The sequence below is a fragment of the Myotis nattereri genome, assembly GCF_964212035.1.
Source record: "Myotis nattereri genome assembly, chromosome: 1".
NCBI classification, from domain to species: domain Eukaryota; kingdom Metazoa; phylum Chordata; class Mammalia; order Chiroptera; family Vespertilionidae; genus Myotis; species Myotis nattereri.
The window spans coordinates 231209580-231225181 of NC_138075.1; the positions used below are offsets into that span (position 1 = coordinate 231209580).

At 52.7% G+C, this 15602-nt stretch overlaps 1 long non-coding RNA gene across 1 annotated transcript; it reads left to right on the forward strand.

Moving 5' to 3' along the window:
- The first annotated feature begins 6569 nt into the window (after positions 1 to 6569).
- On the forward strand, positions 6570 to 13688 carry LOC308531869. The gene is made up of 4 exons (XR_013996939.1): positions 6570 to 6690; positions 7191 to 7295; positions 9359 to 9458; positions 11596 to 13688. It is a non-coding gene; the product is annotated as an uncharacterized lncRNA (long non-coding RNA).
- Positions 13689 to 15602: the final 1914 nt, after the last annotated feature.

Consider the following 15602-nt stretch of genomic DNA (forward strand, 5'->3'; position numbering starts at 1 on the left):
TCAGCGGAAAGAAAGATGCCTCGGTGTGCCTATTTTGAGCCCGTGGCATGCCTAGGCATTGCTGTTGAAGTGGGCATCTGCTCCAGGAGGATGGTTGTGTTGTTTTCCCCATGGTAAGTGTGAATGTGATGAGCACGCATCCGTGTGTCCTGGTTTGTGAATGTTGTGAATCTTTTGAAGTTGCCAGGGCAAGTTGAGTGTGTTTAAAATGAGGTGGGGCAAGAGAAGCCATGTGTGTGGCAAGGTCCATGTTTGTCTGTCCTTTTTTTGTTGCAGTCCTTGTGCGAGTAGGACGCTCCAGAAATAAGATTCTTTTTCAAAGCAGAGGCATTGAGAATGAATGTGTCCCTTGGAATGAAGCCTGGGTGGAGGAGAGCTTGGTCGTTTTGTCCATTTCGTGTCAGGAAGCTGTGTGGGGAGCCCATGTAGTTTTGGTGAGAGGATTGCAGTTGTGAATGCGTGTCCCTGGTTGTCCAGCAGGTGGAGCCAAGAGCTCGGTGAGGAGGAGTGTGTGTGTGTGTGTGTGTGTGTGTGTGTGTGTGTGTGTGTGTTGGAGAGATTTAGTTGCCATCATCCGTGCAGGATGTGAGGTGAGGGTCGAGAGTGGGCCGTTCGGGTAGAGGTGTCCCTTTGCAGCGGGTGCCTGAAATGGGGGTATGTGGTGGCTCCATCCTTTTTGTCGTGGAAGCCGTGTTTTTTGTCGGCCGGAATGGCAGAATGAATTGCCGGTCTGAAAGTGTTGTAGGCAGTGTGGAGGTGTGTTGCCGAAGAAGTGCAGACTGGCAGGTAGGGAGAGTGGCCAGGGTCCGAGTGGGTTCCTTTTTTGTGTGTGCTGTGAAGGGTGCAGATGGTGGTGGCTGGTCTTCCCTCTGCTGGGTCCCTATTGCCCTTGGAGTTGGTTCCCGTCGTGCAGGGATGGCGAAGCTCCGACACGCGTGTGAGAGGTGATCTTCGAACTCCTATTTTTGGTTGATTTTTCTTTTCTTTTCTTTTTTTAAAACATATTTTATTGATTTCTTACAGAGAGGAAGGGAGAGAGCTAGAGAGTTAGAAACCTCGATGAGAGAAACATCGATCAGCTGCCTCCTGCACACCCCCTGGGGATGTGCCCACAATCCAGGCACATGCCCCTGACCGGAATTGAACCCGGGACCCTTGAGTCCGCAGGGCGACGCTCTATCCACTGAGCCAAACTGGTTTCGGCAATTTTTCTTTTCTTAATGGTATTTAAATATATAAAGAATTATCCAAAATAGAAGTGTTTGTTTGTCTTACTATGGATGGAAATATTCAAGAATATGTCTATGTGACACGGCGCCAGAGTTGAGTTATGTGTTTTGGAAATGCCGACTGGACACGGCGAGCTGAAAGGGCTCGCAATCCGTGCGCCCGGGAAGTCCTGGGCTCCAAGGTTGACCTTGCCGTGGGCGTGGTGAGGTCGTCCCCGCTGCTTCCCTGTGGGCTTGGTTGTTTTGCAGGTGAATGCAGGGCTTCCTTGTCTTTGTTTTGTCAATGCTGATGTTTGTGGGGTCTTTGCATTTCTTTTGTGTTATGCAAATGTAGTGTCGGCGTTCCCTTGTGTTGTGGAGATGCGAGCGCCCCCGGGTTGGTTGTGTTGTGTTGTGGGCATGTCCCTTCCCCCAGTGTGTGTCCCAGTCTTTTTTGCACGGAGCCCAATGGTCCGAAATACCTAAGCCTGCGTGCATGTGCCCTGAAATGGTTGTTTGAGTGTGAGCGCGTGGCAGGTCAGCTGTCGTTAAGGAAAAAGGTGTCTTGCCATGTGTCATGTGCCCTGAGTCCCGCAGTCCCCCTGTCCATTGTGCTGTGCCTTTTATTGCCCCCCCCCCCCCCAGGTCTAGATTTTTGTAAGTGAGGCCAGTAGTGCCCCATGTTGCGAGGAGCCAGTTTTGTGGAGGGTTTGTTTTTCTGTGGTGTATGGAATTGTGTGATGTGTGAGGTGAGGTGGCCAAGGGTTGGTGTGTGAGTGGTTGAGAAAAGGATGGGCTTCCCAGTGCAAGCCTGCGAAGGTGTTTTTGTGGCATTGGGGGGGTGAGGGCCCTCAGCCATGTGAGGAGGGAGGGTCGGTGTTCCCCCCCCCCCCCCCCCGGCTGTACTCCTGAGCCCATGCAGGCTGGAGTTTGTGAGCCCACGGGTGGCCAGGTGTTTGAGCCTGTTGGTTGAGTCCCTGTGATGGGGTGGGTGTTGGATGTCAGGTTTTTGCCATGAATCGGTGGGTGCGATTGGAGAAGCTGTCATGTGGCATGTGGCATTTCCCTCCCGTCTCCAGATGTGGTTTGAAGGGCAGGATGGAGTGTTGATGTGGAGTCCGTGATGGCATGGGAGTGCTTTGAACTGTTTTGTCGTAGGGGAAAGCAGATGGGATGTTTGTGGTCTTTGTGTGTCTTTGTTGGATGTGTTTTCCTGTGGCTTTTTCAGGTTTGCGTTTGTCCCTGAGGGAAGTGGTGGGCAGCGGCGTCAGCAAGGGAAGAGGCGGAAGTCCCCGTTGAGGATGTTCTGGCAAGGCAAGCGTTGAATTGCAAAGGAGTTTGTGGTGGTTGTTCCTGTCCCGGGGCCATGCGTTTCCTGAGGAAGATGGGTTTGCATGTGGATGGAGGCTTCTGTGGTTTTGTGTGTGAGCTGAGGTCGTTGTGAAATCTGTTGTCCGTTTGAAGTGGCGTTTGTTGGTCCCCCTGCGGGCACAGTTGCGGCCCGTGTCTCGGAGCAGAAGTCGGTGTATTGTGATGGGTTGAATGGTAAGCCTGAGTGTCCTGCAGGCACGTCCGTGTCTTTTTTTTTCCCCAAGCGTAGAGGTTTGTTCCAGTTGGGTTTGTCCTTCGTCCCCCACATGTGAGGCAGGTCTGGCTTTGAAGTGATGCATTGGGCTGTCCTGGTTTGATTTTCAGTGTGTCTAACAAGTTCATTTGTGTGTAGAGAGCAAGGGCAGCGTCGGGGTGGCAAGTGTTTGAGACGAGTTTTGAGGATTTTGGCAGAAGTGGCTGTGGGTATTTGACAGTGCTGGTCGTGTCGTTGCTGGAAGGGAGGGAGGGAGGGAGGGAGGGAGGGAGGGAGGGAAGAAGGAAGGGGTGGAGGAGGTTTGTTTCAGAGCAAGGAAATGTTTGTGGTGCAGAAGGTATGTGTTTGTGGGGTGATTGTGTATATTGTCCCCGCTGAGTGGTCTTGTTGAGATTCGCCAGAGGGTGTGTTGGCCTGCATGCAAGCCTGTTTTCCCTGAGTGTTCCTTGTCCATGTGTTGGAGCTGGTTCCATGGGTGTTGTTGTGGTTGTGTGTTTTTCATGGTCCTTGTTGTTAGGTCGGAGAGAGCCCAGGTTCGGATGCATGCAGACATGACAAGCTAATGGACTTGCCCTGGAATTTCTCAGAGATCAAGGTGGCAGACACAGATACAGGCTTCTTCTCCCTTAATCCACATCCCCCCCCCCCCCCCGCCCATCCCCTGCAGCAGAGAATCCCTCATCTCATGTCCCTGCCCCTCACCCAAGCGCAGTATAAAAAAAGCGCTCCCCTCCCTGTTTGCGTGAATCCACGTGGCCTGTCCTTGGGGTACATGGGTCTCCCGGGGACGCAGAATAAAGCTTTTGCTTTCCTTTCTTTTCTGATTCACTGGACTCTATTTCTTGCACCGCCTCCTGAGCCACCTAACCTAACACTTGTATGCATTTTCAGCAGAATGGTCCTACGAGGTAGGTTTCGTGGTCAGATTGGTAGAGTGTGTTGTGTGTGAAGCTTGAAGCGATGGTCCAGAGGTGTTCCTGTTGTTGTGAGGGCAGAGGCGATGTGGGGGTGGAGGGGAGAGGCGGGAGTGTTTGAAGGAGTTGTGCCATGTGGTTCGGAGGCCAAGCCGTGGTCTTGTGTTTCGATGAGAAGGTCGTTGAGGCGAGCCGTGAGTCCGCTGGAAGTGTAAGTGGGAGTATGGCAGTGGTAGGTCCTGGTGTTGAGACGTGATGTGTGGTCTGGGCCTCATTGAGTGGGCCATTTTGTGAGCTTGTGCCGTTTTTCGGTGCCGCCAGCCTGTGAGGGATGAGGCAGTGAGAGAGAGGTGTCGGGCAAGTGGTTTGTTTTGAAGTGATGCCTATGTGGTTTCCTTTGCAAGTGTTTGATTGTCCAGTTTGTCCTTGTGCGCTGATGCTGTGATATATATATATATATATGTATATATATATATATATATGTATATATATATATATATATATATATATATATATATATATAGAGAGAGAGAGAGAGAGAGAGAGAGAGAGAGAGAGGTGGTGTGTGAAGATGAGATTTTTTTGAGTGCATGTTGGATGGTGAGCGTTTTGTATTGTTGGGGAAGGAAGTGAGTCGTATCTGTGTGTGGCCTGTGATTGTTGCTGTGCAGCCATTGTCGTGTGGAGTGTAGCAGAAGTCATCCGTTTCTAGAGCGAAAGAGAAGAGGCCATTGTAGATTTTGCCAGGCAATGTGTTTGGCAAGGTGTTGTTGGTTGCAAGTGCTGGGTTCCCTAGGGGCAAAGGTTGATGTGGGTGTGGATGGGCCATTGTTGAGGGGCTGAGGGTGGAGGTGTGTGGCTCCCTGCAGGCGTGGCCATGTGTGCGTGTCTGCGGAAAGGGCAGGTGATGGTGCCGTGTGGCTGGAGGAGGTTTTTTTTGGATTGTATTGGGTTTGGCAAGGGGCATAAGGGTGAGGCTTTGTGTTTGGTGAGGGAGTCGGCTGTTGTTTAGTGCCCCGTTTCCGTGCCGGTGTGTGGGGAGCGGGTGCAGCGGTCGTGTTTGTTGTTGTGTGGGAGGGAGCCTGTCCGGTGGGACGAGGTGCGTGTGGGCTGTGAGCGTGGGCTGAGTGCGGTGGGGCAGGTGGTGTGTGTGTGTCCCAGGGTAGGTCTACGGTCTCCTGTGGTCCACTTGGGGCAGGGTGTGGCAAGCGGCGTCCCTTTGTGTGGGAGCATGGATGAAGACGGGCAGGTGTGGTGGGGCAAGGGAGATGCGGCTGTGTAGGAGTGAGGAGGCGTGTGTCCCAGGCACTGAAGGTGTTTGTGAGCATCAGGGGATGCATTGTGTTTTTTGCGAGACTGAGAGGCCGTGTCGTTGGAGAGTGCTGGTTGTGTGTAGCGATCCCAGCGGTTCCGTGTCGTGATGAGCCAAGGGAGGCCGTGCGAGGCGCCTCTTGTCCCCTAGGATAGATGCCGTTTGGCTGGACGGAGTCATGGTGTCGGTCCCCGTTTGTCCCGAAGTGGCTTTGGAGGCGATTGGAGTGCGGGCAGTGATTTTGCTGCCGGGCACTGTTGAGTTTGGGTGAGGCGATAGGAATGTGTGCCCTCCGGGCATGCGCGGAGAAGTCTCCGCCCCGCAAGGTTCCCGCCGTTGGAAATCCCGCCCAAAGGGCTTTAAAAGCGGGCGCCTGCCCTGCGTGGTTTTTGTCGGCATTTCGGCTGAGCCAGGCGTTGTGCGGCTGATGGAGTGGATGTGGAATGCCTGAGCCGCGTGTCACGGTGCGTTGTTCGTGGGGCAAGGTAGTCCCCCGCTGTCGGCTGGGGAAGTGGTGGAGTTGTGTGTTGATTGTGTGGTTCCGTTGATGTTGGTGTGGGGGTGGGCGCGTGTGTTGTGTTTGGGTGCTTCCTTGTGCCCGTGGTGGCGTTGTTGGAGGGTGGTTTTCGTGGGTGGTGAGGGAGAGTCGTGTTTGTCCGTGCGCATGTTGTGGAGCATGTAGGTGGTGGGCGCGTGCCGTGTTGGTCAGTCTTTGCGTGTGTCTGAGGTGACCGGGATGTTGCTTGTCATGTGAGCGTGTTGCCATGGGTCTTCTGTTGTGCTTGTGCAAGTGTCCTTCACGTAGTGAAATTGTCAGAGCGTGTGATGATGGTTTTGTAAAAGGTCTTTCAGACTTTTTTTTTCTCCCTCCTTAGCTTTCCGTCCTTCATGTCCCTTGATCCCTGCCTGTGCTTCGAAGATGTTCCGTGCGAGAAGGTTGAGGGAAGGGCGATGTCCCCGCTGGCTGTTGGGTGTGACGAAAGAGGCCAGGTGGGTGCCGTGGTAGTGTCGTTGGTGAAATAGGTTTTGATGTGGGAGGGAGGGAGGGAGGGAGGGAGGGAGGGAGGGAGGGAGGAAGGAAGGAAGGACGGGGTGCAGAGAAAGAAAGATGGATGTGAGAGGTTGTTGAATTGTGATTGGTAATGTTGTAGAGTTGTGTTGAGTGTTGCATGTGTTTGTGTTGAATGGTTGTAGGTGGAGGCCGTTTGTCCGATGTAGGTCGTGTCTGTTTGTGAGGGTGTGCTTGGGGTCTTCCTGGCATGATGGGTGTTGTTCCGTGTGTGCCGTGATCCTTGTTGATGTGGCATGTGGATGGTCACCGTCTGTTCCCATTGTTTGCACAGGCCTCGTGTGGGCAGCTGTTGGAGGGAGCCGCGGCAGACCGGTGGAGGGGGTGGTGAGCTGTGCCCGCCCTGTTGTGGGTGCTGTGCAGGCATGTGAGGCTGTCCCCCCCCGTCCCCCCCCAACAGTGTGTGTGGTGTGGTTTGGGTTCCTTCCCAGTGTGTGTGGTGAGGGCTGGTGTCGAAATGTTTGTTGCTTTTCTTTTTCAGGGGAAGTGATTTATGGAAGGTGGACGTTCCTGTTTGGCCATCCCCGCGAGGTCATTGTTTGGAGCTTCCCTGGGCAGTGTCCCAGCGTGTCCTGGAGCGGACGTGTTTCTGCTGTGAAGAGGCAAGAAGGTGTTCTGGTGGAGAAGGGTGAGATTCGGTTGGAGTGACAGGAGGTGCAGAGAGCAGGAGCGTTTGCTGAGAAGGCCATGCCGCGTTGTGGAAGAGCTGAGCGTCCTGGCCTTGTTGTGGAGCCACATGCATGAGAAGAAGGCCACCGGCTCCGATGAGGTCTTAAAGGGCCAGCGAGGATTTCTTTAGATGGCCAGCGGCCGCAGGGACAGCACCCTGCCGCAGCAGGCCCAAGTGCAGTGGCAAGTACAGGGGTTACAGTTTACTATGAAATGTTGTTGAGGCCCAGAGAAACATGTGTCTTTGAATGTGTGTGCCCCTAGTATGGAGGAAAGTGTGTGTATGTATAGTTTTTGCAGTCCTTTGTGTGCCAAATGTGGGATGAGATTTTCGGGGCTCCGGAGAAAGAAGGGTTGCGTGCTGGGAAGGGGCTCTGAGACCGTATGTGAAGGCCTGTCCTGATGTGAGTCCCTTGCTATGCATGTGTTGTAGGAACCTACAGCACAGCATGATCCATCTGTCCAAAGCAGGAGATGTGCAGCCGAGTCCAGCATGTGTGGCAGGATCTTCGTGAGTGAGTCTCTGAGAGAGTGACAGGTGAGTCCATGGGTATGTGTCTTGTGTTTTTTGTGAGAAAGGCTGCGTCCTGTCGTGTGTTTGAGTGATGTGCATTCCGTGTTTGTGTTTGTGGATGTGCCCGTGTCGCAGGTTGAGTCTTTTAAGCATTGCTGCTCGTTTTTGTAGGTGAAAAGGCAGCAGGTACGTGTTTTCGTTGGATGGCTCAGAGCAGGAGGTTGTTGTGATGTGCGTGTGGTCCCGAATTGCATGTGCGTGTGGAGTGTTGTAGGGGATGGAGATGCTGGGGCACGGAGGACCATGCTGTCCTCTGAAGTTTTGACCCATGCCGTGAAAGTCAGGAATTGTGGAGGCTGGCTTTGTGTTTTCTGAGTTGGGACAGGTAGATAGGATTCGTGTGTGTGTGTGTGTGTGTGTGTGTGTGTGTGTGTGAGTGTGTGTGATGTTGTATGTGTTGTCCCTGATGTTGTGTGAAACGGTGCAGTCATTTAGTATTTGTGCAGACGATTGGAATGTTGTGCTTGGATCCCTGTGGTTCTTGTCTGTTGAGCTGGTTCCTGAGGAAGACGGTGTGTGTTTTCCTCTTTGCCGAGTGTGTTCCAGCCTAAGAGTGTTTTGTCCAACCCCTGGGTGAGTGTGGGTTTTTTTTTTTTTTTTTTTTATCGCTGGAAGGTTGTGAGTTGATGTGTGTTAGGCGTCGTTGGTGTTTTCTTTGGTTTGTTTCCTGGGTCATGACAAGTGTAGTCCATGGGTTGTGTTTGGAAGCGACAGGAAGAATACATGTTGTGTGGCACGCCCATGCGCAAGAAAGCGCCGTCTGGATGCGTCGTATTTTCATTGTAGCCTCCGTGTCCCTGTGTTGCCTGTGAGTCCTCGGTGTACTGCCGTGGAGGCAGGGCGACACGGGAGAGGAGCGGTCAGCCTGTTCCCTTTGGTAGTCGTTTGTAAGCCGAGGTATGCGTCAGACACGTGGTGTCTATGTGGGTCCTCCCAAGCGATTTTTTCACGCAGGCTGTTTGAAAAGGACAAGTATGGTGTGAATTTGGTGTTGGACTAGGGGTTGTGAAAGGCTGTCTTGTTTTGCAGAGGTTTGAGTGATGTGGGGCAGGTGGGCCAGAGAGTTTTGGTTGGGCCGTGAAGGTTCCAGGACAGTGCAGGATGGGAGGCGTTTGGGTGAAGCCGTGTTGGGGAGGGCCCTTGCATGTCATGGCGTCCTTGCGTGTTGTTGCATGGTGGGTGGTGCTTGTGTGACGGAGTCCCAGGTTGGAGTGAGAGCAAGTGTGTTAGAAAGGGAGGGTCATGCCATGTGAAGAGCGGTGTTTGCGCTTGGAGGTAGGGGAGCCTTGTGAGACCATTTGTCTTGGCTGTGCGAGAAATGTGCATTTTCTCGTTGTCGTTATGCAATCTATGTGTGAATTTTTCTGGCAGAGTGGTCTATCCACATGGTTTTCTTGTATGTCAAATTTTTTTTTAGTATCTGTCTTCTTTATTTCAGAAGACAAAGTGTCTTCTCGATTGCCCTAAAAGCTGGCCATGTATATTTTTAGCATAGTAGTCGTTTTTTTGTGCTGTGTCTCTGGAGCGGTGCATCTGTGCTCTCCTTCTGTGGTATGTGAACGGTCTGTTGTCCGTGGCTGGTTCCTTGTGAAAGCTGCAGCGGTGGTTGAGTTCCCATGTTTTTTTTTTTGGGGGGGGGGGGCTAGGTGGGTGGGTGGCTGGGTGGGTGTGTGTGTGTGTGATGGATGACGATGATCCTGTTTTCAAAGTGTCTGGGGATGTGTGTTGCACGGATGTCTCCGAATGAAAGATTGTGGAACGATGCGGATGTCCTCGTTCCGATGGCTTTATGTTGCCGTTGTTCTTTTCTGCCATTTGTCCGTGCGCAGCGTTTCTCAAAATGCTGTGTGTTCCCTAAGGCAGTGGAATCCACGGGAACTGCACGGAGCTTTTGCAGAATGACTTTGAAAGGGGAATGTCCGTGGAAAAGCAGGGAGGGTGAGAGGCTGAAGTGAATTTTCTGATGTTGTTGATTTCTATCATGGCAGGCTTTTCCATGACAGTCTATGTTCTGTATCGTTTGACAGAGAGGAACGGAGAGGGAGAGGCACGGGATGCAGAGGCGGAACCATGGATCGTCTGCTTTCTTCAGAGCTTGAAGTGGCGATGGCTGTGCCTATCTGAGAGGTACCCATGTTTGGCTGTTATGGAACCTGGGGCATTCCATGGTGTAGGCTGATGCTGTGTCCAGTGGTCCCAAGAAGTTTGTGGTCATGGCTGTGTTTGGATTGGCATGGGCATGTTCCTGAAGTTGAGTGATTTAGAGATGAGGTGTATGTGTGTTGGTTTTGGCAATTGTCCCTTAGCACAGCATGTGTGTGAATCTGTAAAGGTTGGATGAGCGTTGCCGTTGTAGAAGTGTGCAGCTGAGAGACACAGAGAGAACGAATAGGGGTGTGAGTGATGTGTGTGGAGTGAGTCTTTGGTGGGTCATGGTCTGAAGATGTTTTTTGTGTGTCCAGTGTTCCTTCTTGTTGACATGAGTGCTCTGTGGAGTGAAGAGTGTTGTGTTTTCAACGGGTGTGGTGCATGTCCCCATGCTGTAGGTGTGATCTGTGTGCCTTTTTGTGTGTCATGTAGGAGAGGAGGTAAGATCCTTCCTAGGTGAGGGTTTTCTGTATGGACTGGTTTTTGTTTCTCTGTTGTCCTTGTTGTGCCTCAACGTGCATGGGAAGCCATGTATTTGAGCTTTGGAAGAAAAGATAGATGTTTGTACAGTAGGTGCAGGTGCGTCTAATTTAAAGAATGGTTATGTTTTGATGTGAAAAAAATAGTATTTAAAGGATATATTGTTGATTGAAAGTGTTTTGGTGGTATGACATGTGGAGTAGATGGAAGGATTGAGGAGGAGGAGGAGGAGGAGAAGGAGGAGGAGAAGGAGGAGGAGGAGGAGGAGGAGGAGGAGGAGGAGGAGGAGGAGAAGGAGGAGGAGGAGGAGGAGGAGGAGGAGGAGGAGGAGGAGGAGCAAGCAGGTGATTGCCCTGAATGTGTGGTTTCGGAGTGTGAGGAGGTTGTATTGTCTCGCAATGTATGTGAGCAGTGGCTTCTATGTATTGTTTGTGTTTGATTTCTGTTATGTTGAGTCTGCCTTTTTTTTTGGTGGGGGCGGGTGGTGCCTGCCTGGTGTTCCCATGTCTGTCTTCCACTGTTCTAATCTGTGTCATGGCTGGCCATGGGAGTTTGTGTGTGTGTGAGTGTGTGAGTGTGTGTGTGTGTGTGTGTGTGCGCGCGCGCGCGCATGCATGTCCTCCATTATCTGTTGTTTGTATGTTCCGTGGCATCTTATAGTAGTGGAGTGTTTTGTTCCTGTTGGGTGTGTCTGTCAGTGTTGGAGAGTGTTGTTGGAGTCATGCTTCGCACTGCAGAGAGGGTCTGTCTCTGCATGTGTGCCTGGTGGTAGCCACCTTCATGGAAGCTTGTGGAGTGAGGTCTGCGGATGGTCAGGGAAGGGCAGAGTGTTTTTTCCTTTCATCTTGCAGTAAACATGGATGTAGAAGAGAGCACGTCTGTGTTTCCTGGGTTCCTTTTATGTGGTTGCTCCTGGAACGTTTTGCATGTGTAGCCACTGTGAGAGGTTGAGTTAGAGGAGGTACGTATAGCATGAACGTGTCGCAGAATACGCATTGTTGGAAAGGGCCTGGTTTGGGAGGGATATGGCTTGGTTGGGCGTTGAATCTCCTAGAAGATGTAGGCAGGAAGATGTGTAAGGCAATGGTAGCTGAGTAGGAAACCATCCTTGGCAGATGGGTGGCAGGGATGGGGGCCGTTGCCCCTGTCAGGGAAACCGTGCTGAGACGGACATGTGGGTATGTAAGTTTGTGTTTTCCCAGAAACTGTTGCCTAGTTGTGAAAAGTGATCGTTCTTGCAATGAGTCCAGGGTAGGCAGCCCTGTCGTGTGCCATGTCATCGTCCTAGGTGAAGTCTGTTTGAAAGGGATCGTTCTTTTGCAGAAGAGGTCCTTGTTGTACCCAGGATGTTTAAGGAGGGTTCAGTCTTGTAGTCCATGTTGAAGTCCATGGTAGTGATATTTGACAACTCTTAGGGGTACAGAGCAGGGTATTGTGTTTGGGGTATCCTTGAGGTCTGTATGTCTTTGTAGCCTCGTGAATTCCATGTTGGGTGGGTGGGTGGGTGGGTGGGTGGGTGGGTGGGTGGTTGGTTGGTTTGGTGGGTTGGGTAGGGGTCAGGAATGGGTTTTCTGTGGAGCAAGTGCTGTTCACATGCTGTGTATGTATTTCACTAATCGACGTTTTTGTTTTCTAGGTGTGTGTGCCTTTCCTGGTGGTCATGTCTGGATGACCGAGGTTGCTGCTGTGATGGAGGGACCTGTGCCTTGTTTTCGAGGAGCCCGTGCTCGTGCCGTCACCTGGCTAGCGTGGAGTGATGTTTTGTCCTTGTGATGCCACAGTGTCCCCTCATGGTGCGGCTTCCTTGAGAACGAAGCTGTGACTGGGTGTGCTCACTACTGTGTATCTGTGTAGCTTGTGCTTGTGGGGAGCTGACATGTGTCCCAGAGGACCTGTGAGCAGAGTGTCGTTTTTGAGTGAATTGTGTTTTTTCTTATGTTTTCAGTGACCACATGAGCGTATGCAGACACACACACACACACACACACACACACACAGTATATTGGTTGGGTGGGTTGTCCAGATCATTGTTTTATTTTCAGGATGGGAGAGAGAGACGTTGAAGACAGAGACCGGGAGACTATTTTGTGGTGCGCATGGAGTTTTGTGTTTATAGCATTTCTTTGGAAGTGTTGGTCTCCAGTCTGAATGGAGGGGTTGGTTGGCTGCAATATGTGTTGCTGTTTATGAGACCTTGAATTGTAAGCAGTACACTTTCTCCTGCACTGCATCTCCCATGAGGCGCTGCATGTTGTGTCCCCATCAGCCATGTGTTAGTTGTACTTCATGCACCTCATTTCATGTGGTGCCTCAGGTGGATCAGGTTGAATGTGTGTTTGCAGTGTGAAGCATCCATACACCCATCACCCTGTGTGAAGGTGGGCCACACCCTTTCAAGTCCTTGTGTGTTTCATCGCCCCCCTCTGCATGTGTCTTGGAAATCCAGAACAGAGGGGAAGGCTCTGTGCAGTCACCGATGGATGATCTGAAGGTGTTGGCATGGTTTGCTGGAAGCAGTGGACACGTATGGCATGCCTAGCCTCCTTTCCTGTGTCCCATCAGCTGCCCCCCTCCCGCACCTAGTTTTGTCCACAGGGTGTTCTCCCCTGCCCCTGTGTCCATCGAAGTTGTAAGGACGCATTCGTGCACTGCCCTATTGTGTCAAGGGTGGGTCAGCCTGCACAGGGGGAGCAGGATTTTCACCTGTGCTTAATGGTGGCATCAATTCCTGTGAAAGTGGCACCCCCCTTCACTGCGTGAACTGAAGTGAACTGGTTTGTAAAAGTAGGCGAGCACACACCTGCTCATGCTCTTTAATGCAGATCCATGAATGCATTGTACATTGTGGTGTCCAAATCCCACGTGGCCCAGTTCTTTACCGCAATTTGTGACTCACCTGGGCGTCACATGATAATTTCTTTACATGTCCAACATTTGCCCCCCCCGCCCCCCCCTGCTCTCCGCCTCCACTGTATGCTGTTTGGTGCCAGCATATGCTTGCTGCAGGTCCTGTGTCAAGGCAATGTGTGTCATGGCAATGTGTAGCAGGGAGTTCCAGGGTAGGGGCACTGTCTTCATTTCTCCATACCACCCCCCTTTGAAAAGTTAGTTCGGCCTTTTTGGTTGTTGAGTGCCCATTTTCTTGCCCCGCTTCCAGATGAGTGGCAGTCCTTTTTCCGATACCGGTTTATGGGGTGAATGGGCTGTTAACCAGGCAGTTTTTAGTTGATGCAAACCTGTCAGTGAAGACCCACCCCCGCCTATGCCCCCCCCCCCCCAATCGGAGGATGGCCGAGAACCGGAGTGCCAGGTGGTAACCCTCAGGCGCCCCCGCCCCGTCCGCGCTGCGAAAGTGGGATGCCCGATAGCCGGCGGCTATCGTGTGGCTTCTTGGGTAGATGTGTTGGGCGTGTCTGGATTGCCCATCCGCAGTCCCACCGAGCCACCCACCCACCCACCGTTCCTGTCGTCGGGAGTTTCTAAGCGGCAATCGGATGACCGTTCTGGGTGGAAAAAAAAAAAAAATGGGCATGTTCTTTAGGCGAAAAGCAAGGTGAGACTTTGCTATGCTGTCCAGGCCTCGCCAGTAGCGGCAACCATCTTTGAGAAAAGAAACCAAAAAAAAAAAAAAAAAAAAAAAAAAAAAAAAAAATATTCCTCCCCCCCCCCAAAATCATCGTTGCTCTCTCCACTCCCGCCCCCTTTCCCACAAGCGCAAGGGTCCTCAGCGTTGCTTCTCCTCTTCCCCCCTCCCCCCACAGTTCTCTGGGGCCCACCGCTAGAGGTCCATTCGGCCCTTGTTGAGGCGCGCTACGCAATCGCCCCCCCCCCCCGCCCCCGTTTGCGCGCAGCCGTATGGCTGTATGTCCGAACACCGCGATTACGGTGTATGCATGCGGGGGTGGGGAGAGAAAGAAAACACGAGATGCACGTTATTTCATGGTTATAGCTTGCATGGCCGTGCTGCTCGGCTTCATGCCCCTGATTACAGAAATCATCGCTGCTGGTCCCCCCGCCGAAGAAGCCTGCTGCTCACCCCTATTCTATTTGAGACTACCGATCCATCTCACGGTGCTGGATTGTCCGTGGGGCTTTTGGGGGTTTTCTTGGAGCCGCAATAAACTTTCATGTGCCCAACTGAGTGTCGTTGACTGTCCTTAATATCTTCCCCTGCTGCGGCCCCCACCTGGCAGTGTTTGCATGGATGATGTGGTGGAGCCCAGTGAGCAGAGTGAAACCGCCCTTCCCGCCCGGTGGTGTCATGTGTTTGCTCCTCTGTAAGTGGAAGGATCCTGTATTGGCAAGCATGCGCCCCCTTGTGTTCATTCTCCCCGCCAGCAGCTCCCCTCCCCGTGCCACCGCCAGTTTGATGCTTGCCCAGAGTCGCCTGCGTGTCAGTGCAATCGCGATCCCATTCTGAAAAACACTGACCCTGGCCGTTTTGGATGCTGTTGGCCAGCACAGGGACTAGATGTTTGTCTCCAAGCCCCCAGAACTCACTCCGGCGGCCCCCACCCCCCCCCCCCCCGTTTCCCGACAATGCACCTGTGCCCACTCAGTGCACCCCCTGATCTAGTGCCCTCCCTCTCAGAAATGCCAGTTTCCCATTGGTGCCATTTTGGGTTCGCTTTGACCCTGTACACTCCTGAAAGAAAGCCAGTCAACGTTTTGAGGCCCACTGAGTGTGCTTCTTTGTGCCCACACCCCTCGTTTCCCTCATATCCCTTCAATCTGTCAAGTGGAGCCCAACCTCTAGGGGATGCAGTGTGTGCCCCATGTGGCACATCAGCCCCCCTGCCAAAAGCGTGAGCATCATGGGTTTGTGAGCCCTATGCACCAGTGTTGTGTCTCATAGCTGCCCCCCACCTTGTGCATGTCTCAGTAGGGTTTCTGTGTTGGATCTTGGCGTGTTACCCTGTGCGTGAACCAGCATGTCTTCCCCCCCCCCTTGCCTCTTGCTTTATTCCACCACGTCAGCGTGCTTTGCTCAGTAACAGAATGGCTGTGTTGGTGTCCTCCCCCCCCCCCCCGGTGTTCCTTGAATCTTTCTTGCTCAGCCCACTGCTGCCCTGTGACCTGCACCTCCACCTTCACCACTGGCATGGCAGCAGTGCTTCTCCAGGGAGTCATGTCCCGCTGTCCACCCCACCCCAGAGCTTGTGCTCCTCTTGTACCTTTTCTCCAGTTCCCACCCTCAGAGTGTCTTGTCCCCAACGTTCAATGGAGTCACCGAGCCACAGTCAACAGGGTTGTGTCCAGAGCCACAAGGACAGGGGCAGGCAAGCAAGTTTGCGTGGCGCAAGCTGGGCTGAGGGGTTCATGGCAGGTGCGTGGACAGCAACGGATTGGTGTGAGTGTAGGCTGGGAGTGCTAGTGCACAGTCTTTGGGTGCGTCCAGTCCAGGGTGCCCAGTGCAGTGTCTTGGCAACGGAGGCCGCAGTTCAGCTAATTGCTTCCTGTGCTTGCTCTTCGATGGTCATGTGTGCTTGTCCCCGTGCCCCTTGGCATCTATGGCTGTGGGTGAAGGTGCCCAGTGGTGCCTCAGGGTGTTCCATCCAAGGAAGGTGCCACGCAGCAGCGTGTCTTGCATCCGCTTCTCTGAAGGTGCCTTGTCACGCTTCCTTGAGCCTGGTCCCCTGTGTG